The sequence below is a fragment of the Antechinus flavipes genome, chromosome 6 (assembly GCF_016432865.1).
Source record: "Antechinus flavipes isolate AdamAnt ecotype Samford, QLD, Australia chromosome 6, AdamAnt_v2, whole genome shotgun sequence".
NCBI classification, from domain to species: Eukaryota; Metazoa; Chordata; class Mammalia; order Dasyuromorphia; family Dasyuridae; genus Antechinus; species Antechinus flavipes.
Window position 1 is genome coordinate 125,335,742 of NC_067403.1, and position 16,859 is coordinate 125,352,600.

The following is a 16,859-nucleotide window of genomic DNA, read 5'->3' on the forward strand; positions in this document are numbered from 1 at the left end:
TTGAGTCAATTCTCTATATATTTTGGAAATGAGGACTTTATCAGAACCTTTAACTGTGAAGATGTTTTCCCAGTTTGTTGCTTCCCTTCTAATTTTGTTTGCATTAGCTTTGTTTGTACAAAGGCTTTTTAATTTGATATAATCAAAATTTTCTATTTTGTGATCAGTAATGGTCTCTAGTTCATCTTTGGTCACAAATTTCTTTCTCCTCCACAAGTCTGAGAGATGAACTATCCTATGATCCTCTAATTTATTTATAATCTCGTTCTTTATGCCTAGATCATGTACCCATTTTGATCTTAACTTGGTATACGGTGTTAAGTGTGGGTCCAGTTTTGCAATTGTTAATGCTGAAAAATTACCCATGCATATATCTTGTAAATAAAAAGATATAATAAAATAAGATGAATGGAATAAAAGTGGCAGAGACTATATGCATTAGAGAACTATACAAGACACGGAAAGGGCATATGTGACGTAATAGGATTTCCCCCTCCATTTAAAGCTTTATATTTCTGGGAGAAAAATCATGTAAACCAATAAAATGAGAATTGCATTTCTGATCAATGATATTTGGGCCCTAATGATCAATGTCATATTGCTCTGAAAAAATATCTTGTATAACTTGAAAAGAATTGCTTTTAAGGACTGCATAACAATGTGGTTTTCAAATATATATATAAAGATAAAAAATAGAGAGAGATAGGATGATTGTAAGTGATCTACAAGGAAATATTACAAATGTGGTTATGTATTCATTTATATTCATATCTCTATCCCTATGTCACTAGTATAAATGTCAGTTATTGAGTTCTAATTTATCTCTAGTGTTGATTCTCTCTTTTTCTCCCTCCCTCTCTCTCTCTCTCTTTCTCTCTCTCCTTTTCTTTCTTTCTCTCTCTCTCTCTCCCTCTTTATCTGCCTCTGTCTCTCTCTTTCTCTCCCTCCCCCTCTCTTCATTATCTGTGAAGATTCAAAAAGTGTTTTGCTTTGCTGGAGAGCACCTGAAATATGGCCAGCATGCTATGCAAGCTGAGAGTGATGATGATGCCTAAGATAAATCAAGATAGTATTTGCAGTTTTGAGAGTGAGCAAAACTGATTACAGTCAACTCAAGTCCGTAATCATAAACTCATTGTGATATCATAGATTTTTAGCTAGAAAGAGTTCATAAATCATCTACTTATGAAATTATATGTAGTAGGTAGTAGGAACTATGGCAGCTATCTGATTCAGTACATTATTTTTTAATTATTCAAAATATTTTACTGAAAGTTCTCTACAAAACATTTAAAACACCAGTTTGTGAAGATAAACTCCATTGCAGAGAGAATAAAGAAGACAGGTAGCCACAGAGTTTAGGAATTTGCTTTATTTGGGGCAGGATCTGAGGGTCTACTATTTTCTAATCAGCTTTGTGCTATTCTGTAGTATTGTATTTTTGCTTTTTCTGTGTCAAAAATCTCTCCTTTTTGATGTTGAGATTTGTAGATCCTCTTCTTCTTGAAGAGAATCTTCAGTAAGATGATTTAGAATTTTTACATCAGAAAGGTTAACCCTGGTAGAGGTGATAGAGGCAAATTTCTGAGAAGTCCTTCACAGAGGAACACAGTTGATGACCAGAGGCCCAGTCACTGATAGCAATCCACAAGCAGCTACTTCTAGTAGGAAAACCACTCACTTGCCCCCGTGGTGGCCAGTGAACATGATGTGAAGCGATGCTAGATTGAAGTCTCCTCACATGCTGGCCGAGGGCTTTTTGCCATGATTTTGCAGCTTTGTGGGCACATCCTCATAAGGTAATACTCAAGCCTTTTGTGAATTTTTACCACACAGGTTTCTCCATTCTTATTACCAACAATGGATTTTGGGATAATAGCGGACATCTTTTCTCTCTTTTCCCTTTCAATCTGGGCTTTTAGTGAAGCATATTTCTGTTTGTACATGGCTCATTGCAAATGCATTGTAGACCTGGAGTATTGATCCCTCTGGCCAGAACTGGATTCCTACAGCAATGTTTTCAAGGCCCTTTCACCAACTTTTCAGCCACATCTTTCTTTTGTTCTTCTTTTCTTTTTTTTTTTCTTTTTTTTTCCTATTGTTTTTGGTTCCTTTTGAAGGATTTTGTTCACCATCTTGAGAGAAGGGAAAGAGCCAGTACATTGATTTTTATACTAAACTGAAACCTATGGAAGTTATTTGATTAGGATCATACAGTAACAAATACATGAGACTAAACTTGAATCCACAATCTGAGTTCAAATGCAGTGCTATTTCTACTGCCTCACTTTTAAAAAATCATATATTAATGGCTATTAATAATAATTAGAACATATATAGTGTTTAAAAGGTTGCAAAACATTTTCAAATATCATCTCATTTTAACCTCACTATAACTGTGGGAGGTGGTATCTATTATTATTTATTCCCATTTTCAGTTTCATGAAACAGTGGAAACTGAAACAATGATGTTAAAAATGACTTGTCTAAGATTACAAAGCTAGTAAGTATCTAAGGCAGTACCAGAACTAAAATCTTTTCTCCAGGCCCAATGCTTTATCTACTATGAAGCTAGTTGCCAAGATCTGTAACTATAGTACTTATTTCCACATTTATTGACCATTCGTTTGCTTGATCTTATGGTAAATATTACAAGATATATTCAATGTGGTATAGCTAAGGTTTTCATCCCTAATGAGCCTGAAATATAGTAGGAAAAAATGTCATCATCATCAATGACAAAACTCAAGTGAACATAAATAGATAATTGAAAGTAAAAATCGAGGAATTTCTGATAACTTTTCTCAAGTGGTTTTCATACTATGCCAAGCAATATGCTAAGCACAGGGGGAGATAGAAAAATAATAAATTTTGACCCTTGACATTAAGCAATTTGTAATTGAGCAAGAGACATATGACTAATACATGAGCAACTCTGAAAGAAACAATAATGACAAAAGAAGTAAAACAAACTGCTGTAGAATATCTAAAAGAAAAGACAATAATATTTCTTCTGGCAAATCAAATTAGGCTTCATTGAGACTTTTAAGCTTGATGTTAAATAATATTTATTTTTCCATAGACAAAGATGAATAGAAGGCCTTCTAAATGTAAGGAAAAGTAAGCTTAAAAGTATTATATGCTTTTGGGAAGAAGCAAGTAGTTATATTTTGTTCTTTTTAGGTACAGAACCTAGAGAATGTGGTATCTTAGAAAGCAGAAAAAGAAAAGAGTATCAGGAAGAAGAGGGTTCCCAGAGATAACAAAAATAATATGAGTGGAAATGGCCATTGCATTTTTCTAAAGGTATCTGATGAGGAATTTGGATGAAATGTTCAGATTTATTTTAGAGATGAGAAACCTAAACTTTATGAGGTAAGATATATTATAAAGTAAAATGTAACCAAGAAGTTCAAAATTTTGAATACTAGCTTAAAGAATTTGTCCTCATTGAATGTAAAAATAGTATTTTCATGCCTGATCAATGTATGGTCAGGAATATTAATCGAGCAGAATATTTTGGAGAGATCAGAATAAAAAAGGAGACCAGTAATAATGAAGGACTGAAATATTTTGCTGGTTATAGAAAGAGAAAATGGATGAAGAGTGTCCCAGCTGTCCTAGTTTTGTAGAGGTAGAACTGATAAAGTGATAAATGATGGAAGATGAGTGAGGAAAGGTACAGCAAAGAGTCAACCATGACAATATCATTTTTAAAAAGTTTGATTAAGTGAATTATGTTTTTCCCCCAAACAGAAAATCCTCAGAGTCCTTAGAAAAAGGAACAGGCTTAAGAAAGGGTATAGTATTTTAAACAGCACGCTCTGATGGATACAATTTTTTCTCAGGGGACTGACATATAGAAAGGCACAATGCACTCCCAGCAAAATAAAACTCTTTTTTGCAATGATCCATAAGAGACATTTTTTAAAATCATCTGTTGGCCTTAAAATCACAATTTCCAGAGTTCTATGACTATGACAGTACCCTCCCTTCACTCCAAACATGGAAGGGGCAAGACCTAGGCAGAGCCTCCCCTTGTTATGACTGTACTTGTAATAACAGTGCCATATATTACTGTCACTCCCACTTTAAATGCTTTAGATCCCTAGGAGAAAAAAAATATAGCTATATCCATATCCATTTCTGTTACAGAATTGCTGAATTTGAGATGGGAGAAATCATATGGAAGTGATCCATAGGTGTGTGAAATGTTGATTCAGAGTTTGCAAGAGAGATCAGGAATAGTTAACATTAACAGAATCAACAAGATTTAAGGGTCATTGAGTGATAAGGACAAAATATTTAAGAGAGGAGAGGGAAAAGATAGAGGACAAAGTCTTGGAAAACATTAGCATTGTAAAGGTGAAGAGAAGCAAATTAAGAAGATAGATGAGACAGCTAGAGAGGAAAGATTGTAACTAGATGAAGTTATTCCAGAAGCAAGGTGATAGAGCATCCAGAAGGAGATGGTCAATAATATCAAATAAATTTACAGTTCAACAAAGGAGAATAAAGAATGAGAAGAGTTCATTGGATCTAATGATGATGAGACCTTTGACTTTTGAGAAATTGGTTTCAACAGAGTAGTTGCACAAATACCAGATTGTGTTGATGAGTGAGTCAGTGGTGAAAAAATGTTGGCAGTAAATGCAATTTCGTAGTGAAGGGGGGATAAAGATAGGATGGTCTTTTAGGGATAAGGTAATGACTGATGGATTTTTACTACAGTTACAAAACCCTGAGCCTGTTAGCAAAAATATAGGAGTCAATGGAGAGGGAATAATTGAAAAATATGACAAGACAAAGAAAGAATAATTGGTTCAACAAGTCTTAGAGGAATCAGTCAATAAGTATCTATCTATCTATCTATCTATCTATCTATCTATCTATCTGTTTGTTTATTATAGCTTTTTATTTATAAGATGTATGCATAGGTAATTTTTTAGCACTGACCCTTGCAAAATCTTCTATTCCAACTTTTCCCCTTCTTTCCCCCCACTCCCTCCCTTAGATGACAGGTAGACCAATACATGTTAAATATGTTAAAGTATATGTTAAATGCAATATATGTATACATATTTGGACAATTATCTTGCTTCACAAAAAAAATGGATTTAGAAATAAGGTGAAAATAATCTGAGAAGGAAAGCAAAAATGCAAGCAGACAAAAACAGGAGTGGAAATTCTATGTTGTGGTCCACACTCATTTCCCATAGTTCTTTCACTAGGTGTAGCTGGTTCTCTTCATTATTGAACAATTGGAACTGATTGGTTCATCTCATTGTTGAAGAGGGCCATGTCCATCAGAATTGATCATCATATGGTATTGTTGTTCAAATATATAATGATCTCCTGGTTCTGCTCATTTCACTCAGTATCAGTTCATGTAAGTCTTTCCAGGCCTTTCTGAAATCATCCTGCTGGACATTTCTTTTTTTTTTTTAATTATAGCTTTTTATTTACAAGATATATGCATGGGTAAATTTATCCCCATTACATATGGTGCTTACTGATGGTTTCAAATAGATTCTACTGATTATTTTAAGGAAAAGTCCATTTATTCCTATATTCTCAAGTGTTTTTAATAGGGATGGATGCTGGATTTTATCAAATGCTTTTTCTGCATCTATTGAGATGATCATATGGTTTTTGCTAATTTGGTTATTGATATAGTCAATTATGCTAATAGTTTTCCTAATATGGAACCAGCTCTGCAGTCCTGATATAAATTATGCTGGGGATGATTTTCTGTAATCTTTTGCATCAATATTTATTAGGGAGATTGGTCTATAATTTTCTTTCTCTGTTTTCAACCTGCCTGGTTTAGTTATCAGTACCATGTCTGTGTCATAAAAGGAATTTGGTTGGAGTCCTTCATTCTCTATTTTTTCAAGTAGTTTATTTAACATTGGAATTAATTGTTCTTTAAATGTTTGGTAGAACTCACCTGTAAATCCATCTGGTCCTAGGGATTTTTTTTAGGGAGCTTGTTCTATTTCTTTTTCTGAAATGGGACCATTTAAACAATTTACTTCCTTCTCTGTTAATCTGGGCAGGCTACATTTCATTTAGGTTATCAAATTTATTGGCATAAAGTTGGGTAAAGTAACCTTTAATTATTGCTCTAATTTTCTCTTCATTGGTGGAAAGTTCTGCCTTTTCATTTTTAATACTAACAGTTTGATTTTCTTCTTTCCTTTCTCTAATCAAATTTCCCAAAAGTTTATCTATTTTGTCAAGCTTTTCATAAAATCAACTCTTAGTTTTATTTATTAATTCAATAGTATTTTTACTTCCAATTTTATTAATGTCTCCTTTTAATTGTAGAAATTCAAGTGTAGTATTTGATTGGGGGGGTTTAATTTGGTCTTTTTTATGCTTTTTACATTGCAAGCCCAATTAATTGATCTTCTCTTTCTCTATTTTAGTCAAGTAAGGCTTTAGAGCTATACAATTTCCCCTTATTACTGCTTTGGTTGCATCCCACATTTCAAGGAGTTGTTTCCTTTTTCAAATCTTTCTTTTAATGAGTTATATGCCTTTTCTACACTTTCTTGCAGAACTTCTATTTCCTTTTCTCACATTTCTTCTAGCTCTCTTTTAAGATCTTTTAAAATCTCTTCTAGGAGAGCCTTAAGTGGTGGGGACTCGGTTAAATCCCCCCTTTGGAGTTTTGTCTGGAGACTGTCTGCTATTGGTCTCCTCAGGGTTGGAAATATGCTCTCTTTCTATATAGAAGCTATCTATAATTATATCTATAATTTGCTTTTTTACTTATTTTTTTAAAAAAATAACCTTTGGGATCTGCCTCCAGGGCAAGGAGGTTCCTAGCTTCCTCTACAGAACAGGGACAGAAGGACAGTGGCTGTCCTGTGAATAAGCTGTGAAGAGTGTCCATGCTATGGAAGAGTGGCCTTTCTGAGGAAGTGCAACTGCCTTGGCGAGAGAGGCTGTATTGGGAAATGCAACTACATTGTGATCATGCTGAGTCACTCCCGGTGCTGGGTGGGTGTGGCCAGGTCTTGTGAAACTTTGGATTTGGGGGTATATTCTATGTTTTGCGTTTGTGTAACTTCCCTGCTGATCTACTGCCTTGCAACCAAAGCAAAGCAGCCAACCTGTTCTCCCTGCAAATTCTCTGCCTGTGGAGACTGCACCCCACCCCCAGTCTGCTTAGCTTGTGATTGGCCTCCATGGTCTGTTTCACTGCCTGCACTGGTCTCTTCCTACCCGCTCAAGACAGACTTTTTCTGGTGATCTTCAAGATTATGTTCTGCTGGTAATTTGTTATATTCCCAATATTCATGGATTCTACCAGTCAAGCACTATTTCAGATGCTGAATTTTGTAATCAGTAGTGGGGGTAGAAGGGGAACTCTGAATGAAGCATGTGTCCTCCCCACCATCTTTGCTCCCCTCAACAAGTATTATTAAGTTTCTATTAAGTGCTAGGCACTATGCTAGTTTCTGGGAATATAAATAAACAATTTATATTAAAGATCTTACATTTTAAAGGGAATACAACAATGAATGATGAACAGGTTGAAAGAGCTGAAGTAAAAGATTTATAACTAATTGGCAGTGAAAGACAAAATAGTAAGACATATTTAATTTATTTGAAATCAGTAGTTTCCTACTTTTTGTCAGGCTACTGCTTATCCCAATCTCATGCCTTTGACATTGTAATGAGTTAATTGTAATGATTATTTTTGTTATTTAAAAAACTTTTTTTTAATACAGTATTTCTCTTCCCTGGAGTTTAAATGTAATTCTTGTGCCTATAGAAGTGTTAAAATCATCTTTGGTCAATAGTGCTTCACATTGAAAAAATGCAAACATTTAGTGCCATCTTAGTTTGTAGCAAAAACAAACAAAAAAAAACTGCATTGAGGCAATTTTCAGTTATCCAACTTAATTTAGTAGTAGAGGACTGTTGAATTTCATTTGTGAAATAAAGTTCAGTGTAGTTGCAGCTATAGTCCTTTTTATGTCCATAATAAATGCTCTTTAGGAGATGAAGACAGTGGGACTTTCTTACTCTGGCTATGCTTATTTTGTATCTCTCCTAGAAAAAATGGTCTTTTGAGAATATGCTTTGTGTCTTTTTTAAGAGAATATCATTTTTAAGATTGTGTATGTGTATGATTTAAATCTAGCTGACTTTACTTTCCTAGAATTTTTTCTCATAAATATTTAGGAGCTGTGGCCTGGTGTGGTACCCAAGATACTGCTTTTGAGAAAACTTTAGCCTATACTTATTTAATATTGCAAACTTTTAGTTCCTGAAGTTTGTGTCTTCTAAAAATGTGTTTGAATTTGTTATGAGGTGAAGGAGTATGTTTATTTGATTTTCACTCTAGTATTTGAATTCTGAATAATAGTGGCATACTTGCTCAGAGTTTGGCTATTAAGAATTTTCAGTGGTTGGGATATTTATGTTTAAATGATGTGGGGAAACATTCAGTTGTATTGTGCTAAGTAAAGGTGGTAAAGTCAGTGGCCATAATGAAAGTTACACAAATGGATAGAAATCAGGAAAATTCAAGGTAATGAATTATCCAAAAAATTTCTTGTCTATTTTTGACTATGTTTTAATGCTTCTGTTTGATTAAAGATTTGACAGTAATTTATGGAAGACATAACTATTCAGATTAAATATTAAAACAAGAGTGAGGAAGTTTGAGTGAGGAAGCTCTAAAGCGTAACTGATGATTCATTCCTAGTCTAAACTCTCACCTTAATAATTTTCTTTGTTGAAAATAAGAAGTAATTGGGATATAAACCTAAATATGAAAATGTCAAGGAGCTTTATTATACTAGTGAAGATACTATATACCACTATAAAATATAAATTTTAGACAGGAAGCATTATAGGTTGCTGAAGTTGAAAGGATTTTGAAGAAGTAGGGAATAGGAAATGTTTCATATTGAAGGAGTACTGAAGTAGACAAAGGAATTAGTGAAAGCATTTCAGTGATATGGGATAGTGAGAGCAAAGGAATGGAGTTAGAAGATGTAGTGCGTCGATACTGTGGTATATGAGAAGAATGGTAAGTTTGGCAGTCTGGTTTGACTGGAAGGAAAGCGAATGGTATGAGAAATTTGTTGCAGGCAGAACCAAAATGTTGGAGTAGCGAATATAATTAACTCTCTCTACATTCCCTCCAAATAACTTTAAAATAACACCTCAAATCAAATTTTCAAGCAAGGGAGCAAAGGGGAAAGTGAGACTTTTTTCCAAGCAAAGACAACTTTTAGAAGTTGGAAGGAAAGCTCTATGTCATTAGGGTTGGGACTGGCCCAGAGCCCATGTGGTGGCAACATCAACCATGGGCCTTGGAGATAACAACAACAACTTTGAGAATTCTCAAGCCAGAAATAGAAATGGTATCTTGCAATTGGTCAGAAAAAATTACAAGGGATTCCTATATTGGCACAGGGGCATGAGAGGGCACTGATTGTTAACTCCATTGCCTATACCCATTTTTAGCTCATAATTCCAGGACAGAAAAAAGTGCCTGCAGTTACCAAAAAAAAAAAAAAAAAAAAAAAAAAAGGAGACTTGAAGAGTAATACTTTTGTAATCACAATGGATCATGGGACTTTCTGGGTAAGGAACCTTATGACCACATTATCCTCTAGGTCACACTACCTTTCAGCATTAAAAACTTCTAAAACTTCAGAACTTGCTCTGAAAAGAATAAGTCAAGAAAGCATGAAACAGTTACTCGCCCCCCCCCCCCAAAAAAAAGCCCTTACTCAAATCCTCACTCTGGAAACAAAGCCAAATTCTAACTGAGTTCAAAAGCAATAAATAGTCTAAAGAAATGAGCAAACAACAATAAAGTAACCTGACAATAAATCTTGCTATAATGACAAGGAAGATCAAAACATAAACTCAGAAGACAATGGAATTAAGCTAGCTACAAACAAAACCTCAACAACAACAACAACAACAAAAGAAAAAAAGGATTTTTCCAAAAAGAAAAATCTAAAGTGATTTTTAAAAATCAAGTAAGAATGATGGACAAAAAATTGGGAAAAGAAATGAGTGAAACAGGAAAATTATGAAAAAACAATGGTAAAGGAGACACCAAACATATTGAAGAATATTGCACCTTAAAAGTAGATTTGATCAAATGGAAATATAAAACCTTAAAAGTAGATTTGATCAAATAAAAAATGGAGATACAACATTTTTTTCATATGAAAAGAATTTTGCTTAATGAGCATAATTGGAGTTCCAGGGGTGAAGCTAAGATGGTGGAGTAAAGCCAGGAAGCTGTTTGAGCTTTTCCAGTTTTCCTCAAAAAACACATGAAATCAAGTCTCTGAATAGAGTCTGAACAAGGATGAAACCATTCTCTCCAGCTAAAGATTAGGAGGACTTCAAAAAAGGTCAGTCTTACTGAGGTGAAAGGCATGTTTATCCCAGCACAGATGGTGTCCAGGAAAGCCAGTAAGAGAATTTTAGTTACAGCAGATCAACAACTGAGGCTTTTGGCCTTGGCTCAGTATCAGAGTAGGCAGTCTCCAGTCCCAGCACAGAAGGCAAATTGACAGCCCGATGAAACCAGGCCATTTCCTGGGGAGAGCAGGTAGGGCTACCCCCTACTATGAGCTAGACATCAAGCTCCTGTCTCAAAGCCAAGGTCAGAGCTGCACAAGAAGCTTGGGACAGTGCCTCGTGTAACATAGAAGCAGAGCTCACTTTTAAACATCACTAGATAGGAAAAAAAAAGAAAAAACAGAGAAAGAGAGAGACAGAGAAAGACAGATACAGAGACACATAGAGAGAGACAGAAACAGAGATAGAGAGAGAGAGAGTAAATAGCTTCGAAAAGCAAGAACAAAAATTCACTGAAGAAAACAATTCCTTAAAAAACACAATTGGCCCATTCTTGTTTTTAATGTATGATTTTCTTCAGTTAACTTTTGTATTTCTTTTTCCATTAAATTAATTATGCTTTTCAAAGTATATTCAGTGGATTCTTTTTGCATTTGGCCAATTGTTTTTAAATTGTCTCTCTGGTATCTATCGGATCTTATTGGAAAAATAGCTAACCTTTAAAATAGATACAGGAAGGACACTTTGAATATTATTGTACCTGAATACTACAATCAAAAAAGGACCTAAATAGCATTCTTTGAGACATCATCAAGGAAAACTGTTCCTACTAGAACAAGAAAGCAAAATATTTATTGAAAGAATGTCAATAACTTCTAGAAAGAGATCCTACAAGAAAAACCCTAAGAAACATTGTTGCAAAACTCCAGAATTGTGTCAAGAAAAAATACTGCAATTTTCCAGGAAAAAACAAACAAACAAATAATTCAAGTATCAAGAAGCAACAGCCAGAATTACCCAGCATCTGGCAGCTTCTAAAATAAGGATCAGAGAATACCATATTCTGGAAGGCAAGGGACCTGCAATTACAACTAAGAATCAAATATGCAGCAAAACTGAGTGTCATCTTTGAAGGGAGGAGATGGATCTTCTGTGAAATAAGAGAATTTCAATAATTTTTGACACAGGACTCAGGAAAAGCATAAAAAGGTAAAGAGGAAAAATATATTTAAATGCTAAACTTTGGGACAATTAGACAGGGCATACATGGACTGATGGTGTGGGCATGAATTGACTCTGATGTGATGTAGTCAAAGAAAAGACCTTAAGGGGTGGAAAAAGATTGTACTGGAAGAAGAGGAAAGGGGAAGTAAAATTTGATAAATTAGATCACACAAAAAGACACAAAAGACTTAGTAGTATAGAAGGAAAGAAGACACAGAGATGAACATTGTCTGAAGCTTAATCCTATAATTTTTTATTCAAAGAGGGAATAACATATTCACTCAGTAGGTTATAGAAATTATATGTATATATTTCCATAAGGAAATAGGAAAGAAAAGGGGAAAGAAAAGGGAGGGCCTTGATAGAAGGGAGGACAGAAACACTAGGCGAAAGTCGACAAAGAAGAGAGGAGAAGTGATAGAAGGGAGGGCAGATTGAAGGCAGGATGGGTTAGAAACAAAATACTACTAAGGATCATCAAGGTGAAAAGAGAGAACAAAAACACATACAGAGGAGAAAACAGGATTGAAGGAAATGCACAGATGAGAATCATAACTGTGAATGTGAATGGGATGAATTCTTCCCTAAAATGGAATCAGATAGCAGAGTGGATTAAAAAAAACCCACAATCCTACAATATGTTCTTTACAAGAAACACATTTGAAACAGAGTAAGGGTAAAAGGCTGGAGAAGAATTTATTATGGTTCAGCCAAAGCAAAAAAAAAAAAAAAAAAAAGCATGGATAGCAATACTGATTTTAGATAAAGCAAAAATGAAAATAGATGTAATTAAAAGAGAGAAGGAAGGAACTATATCTTGTTAAAGGATATCATAGATGGTAACAGTAATATTGATTCTAAATGTATATGCACCAAGTGATACAGAATCCAAATTCTTAGAGAAATTAAGCCAGTTATACAGTTAGTGGAGCACAGGAGATTAGTATCTTGCTCACAGCAGGAGATAGTCTATAGCCAGAAGAAATAGGCAATAAAACTATACTGAGGGGCTACCTCAGTCTCCTCAAAATTAGGTAAATCTAATCACAAAATACTAAAGTATCATTTCTAGTCATATGAAAAAAATGTTCTAAATCACTATTGATCAGAGAAATGCAAATTAAGACAACTCTGGGGTACTACTACATATCTCTCAGACTGGCTAAGATGACAGAAAAAGGTAATGATGAATGTTTAAAGGGATGGAGAAAACTGAGACACTAATTGATTGTTGTTGGAGTTGTGAAATGATCCAACCATTCTGGAGAGCCATTTGGAACTATGCCCAAAGGTCTATGAAACAGTGCCTACCCTTTGATACCACAGTAGCACTACTAGGTCAGTATCCCAGAGAAATTATAAATGAGGAAAAAGACCCACATATGCAAAAAAAAAAAAAAAAAAAAAAAAGGTTTTTTTTTTTTGTTTTGTTTTTTTTTTTTTTTTGCATTAGCAAAAAAGTGGAAAATTAGTAGATGCCCATCAATTGGGAAATGACTTGAATAAATTATGGAATATGAGAGCAATTGAATATTGTTTTATAAGGTAAATGATGAACAAGCTGATTTTAGAAAGGTCTGGAAAGATTTATATGAACTGATGCTGAGTGAAATAAGAAGAAGCAGAAATGCACTCTATACAGGAACCATGAGATTGTGCAATGATCAACTATGGCAGACTTGGTTCTTCTCAGCAAGTCAGTAATATAAAACAATTCCAATAAACTTTGAATGGAAAATGTTATCATTCAGAGAGAGAACTATGGAGATTAAATGTAAATCAACACATTATTTTAACTTTTTTTTTCTTCTGTTTATTTTTTTTCCTTTTGTGGTTTTTCCCTTCCGTCCTTATTTTTTTCTCCTAACATGATTCATAAGGTAATATATTAAAAATGTTTTACGTATAATTGGGGAAAATTTTTTAAAAAACAGTAAAATTTCTTGTTACTTGCCAAGAAATAGACTACTAGACCTGTAGCATAGATTTGGGAATATAGCATTTCATAAACCTCCAAATCAAAATATCTGGCAATATAGTTCATCATTTGACAAAAAATGCTGGGAAAACTAAAAAGAAGTTTGGTAGAAATTAGTCATAGATCAACATTTCACACAGTATATCAAAACAAGGTCAAACTGGTAAATGATTTAGACATAAAAATAATAAACATTAGGGTATCATGGGAAAATGTGTCTATATTATCTTTGATTAAGGTAGGAATTTATGACCAAACAAAAGATAGGAAGAATGAGGGGAAATTTTTGATTATATGAAATTAAAAAAAATTTCTACACTGAACAAATACAGTCCAAAATCAGAAAGAATACAGGAAAAATTTTTTTTTTATATAGCAGGTTTCTTGGGTAAAGACCTCATTTCTCAAATAGGAAACTGAGACAAATTTATAAACATTCAAGTCATTCTTCAATTGATAAATTATTTCCAGAAGAAATCAAATCTATCAATATTATATGAAAAAGTGCTGTAAATTACTATTGCTTAGATAAATGCAAATTAAAAGAACTCTGAGTTACAATCCATATCTATCACATAGGCTAACATGATAGAAAAGTATGAGGATACTTTCTAGAGGGAATGTGGAAAAATGAAAGTATTCAATCAGAATACCTAAGGTTTCCACTATGATTATCATTACTACACTGGTTACTTTCTATAGTGCTCACTTCATTTTGCATGGCTTTGATCTTTTAAGGTTTTTCTGAAACCTGCTCATCATTATGTATTAGTATAATTGTATTATATTATAATCATATACCACAACTTTAATGGGTATTGCTTCAATAGAAGGACTGTTGAAAAAAAAATATGATGTATATCTTTAAAGAGAGAACTGATGAATTCTAAGTGCAGATTGAAGCATATGCTTGGTTTTATTTTTTGCTTTATTTTTCTTGTTTTTTGAATATTTTTTTCAATATGACAAATGTGGAAATATATTTTGACTTCACATGTAAAACTGATATCATATTGGTTGCCTTTTCAATAGATAGGGGAGGAGCACAAGAGAATTTGGTGCTCAAAATTTTCAAAAAGTTAATGTTAAATTTTTTTACATGTAACTAAGAACTAATTAACAACATAAACAAAATATTTTAAAATGTGCTTTAAGGATAAACAATCTCTTTAGATTACCATATGATTTCACAAACATCCATTTATTCTTATTGTAATAGTTATTCTATTGTAATAGTAAGAGACAGAGTGAGAAGGACAGAGAAAGAGATACACACACAGAGACAGAGAGAGAGAGAGAGACAGAGTAGAGTACTGGCAAGCTTCTGGAGGGCCTCGGGGTTAGCCAGAATCAGGATAAGTTAAAGTCTTTGGTCTTTAGAGGGAGAAGTGAAGGAAGCAGGCAAGCAAAATCCTGGATTCTGGAGTTCAGAGTCACTAATCTCTCTCCTCCTCCTCCTGCCACCAAGTGACCCTGCCCTCTCTTCAACACGCCCCTCCCTCCCCCCTCCCCCACAATCCTTGCCTCTGATTATCTTAACACCAAACATTCAGCAAGTACCAAATGGTAAGAAGAGCCATTATCCAAATATACTAGAGTCATTATCTCACATCAAATAGGTAATTAGCCTTAAGTGCTGGTTGTCTGATTCAAGCATACCTTTTTGCAGTTTCAGCCCTCTACAGGAGAGGGAAAAGGAGGGGAAATGGGAAGGGAAGGGACAAAGGGAGAGGGAGAGAGAGGGGGAAGAGAGACAAAGAGGAAGGGGAAGGGAAAAGATGAGGGGGGAAGGTGAGGGGGAAGAGGGAAGGAGAGAGAGAGAGGGAGGGAGGGAGGGAAAGAGGGAACAAGGTAGGGATGGAGGTAGGAAAGGAAAGAGAAGGAGGGAGAGAGAGAGACAGACAGACAGATAGAGATAGAGATATACAAAAGAAAAGTGACTGGTTAAAGCAAATATATAAAATCTAAAGTATTTAGAATTTTATTTCCTCACCTTCTGTCTTCCCTCTCACTTCTAAGGCACCTTCTTCCCTCGGAGGCACTTTAAAACCTGTACACATATAAATGGGGAGATGGAGATTTTGAATGTGCATGGAACAAGACAGGAAGAGCTCCAACCCTTCTTCCTAACTCCATTCCCCGAAAACCAGTAGATCCCCAAATAAATTCATTCACAGATCCTTCCTTCCTTCCTTTCTTATTCCTAATCAAAATGTGGATTTATTTAATGTGTATGGCTATTTTTAAGAGGAAAAAAGAAGTTGATGTCAATGTCCCCTTCTCTTCTCCAGTAGAGGGGGAGAGTGGAGTTTGTCAAGCTTTTTGCTTTCACACTCTGGCTTAGTAGTATCCTTGACAACAAGTTACTTGGATGGTAAAGCATAGCATTTATTTATATATATTTGTATTTATGTATTTCATCTTGGTGTGAGAATAACTGGTGAAGAAGCATCACTTCATAGTGAAGAATTTTTGTTTTCAGTAAAACTTAGATGCTAAATGGCAAGACAACTATTCTAGAGAAGACTGTGAAAGTGAGGCATAATTCTTTGTAGTCGTTGCATCTTTCTTTTGAGCATGGTTTCCACATCTGTTACAGTATGTGGTGGAAGAGAGCTTGGAGTGAGAGTTCAGCGTTGTCACCTCAGCCACCCATTTTCTCACTCAGGCTCCAAGATGATTCACAGAGGGGGCTTTGGGGTAAGGAAGAATTAGTCAGGAGTCAGGAATACAAAATTAACTCCCCCACAGGGGAATTTTACTGTATAACCAATTAAGTTGGTTGTCCAGCTTAAGAAAAAGGGCTTAAAGAGAACTGGTTTTCTCACATGCAATACTGAAGACACAAACTTTTATCTTGGCATAGCATTGTAGTTCACCAGGTTTACGAATAGTTGTCAGTCCTTTAAAAAAATATTAGACTGTTTTAGGGAGCTATGTCCATTTCAGTTTACATTTACAGATGGAGCATACACTTAGCAGCTTTATTTGTTGGTTTATGGATATGTAGTGGGCTAATGACAGAATATTCGCCTTGGTTGCATGTACGATCATGAAGCAGTTGCTATTAAAAAACATAAAATAATTGTATTGTTGATGAATGGTGAAGGATGTGGGATGAATAAAGAGATAATGGAAGGTAGTTTTCAGAAGCAAAGAGTTCATTTCAACTATAAAAACCCTTCCCATTTAAATGGGAATATACACTTTATGCTTATGAAAAATAATAAATAATGTTACTATTACAAGGTCTTGATTCACCTTTTTAAAATTACCAAATTCAGACAAAAAAGCTAATTGCAGGTGG

General features: G+C 34.5%; 1 pseudogene; it reads right to left on the reverse strand.

The window, feature by feature from the left end:
- Window positions 1–1,290: 1,290 nt before the first annotated feature.
- The window catches only part of LOC127541442 (60S ribosomal protein L6-like), a 35,931-nt pseudogene continuing 20,362 nt past the window's right edge, over window positions 1,291–16,859 (reverse strand).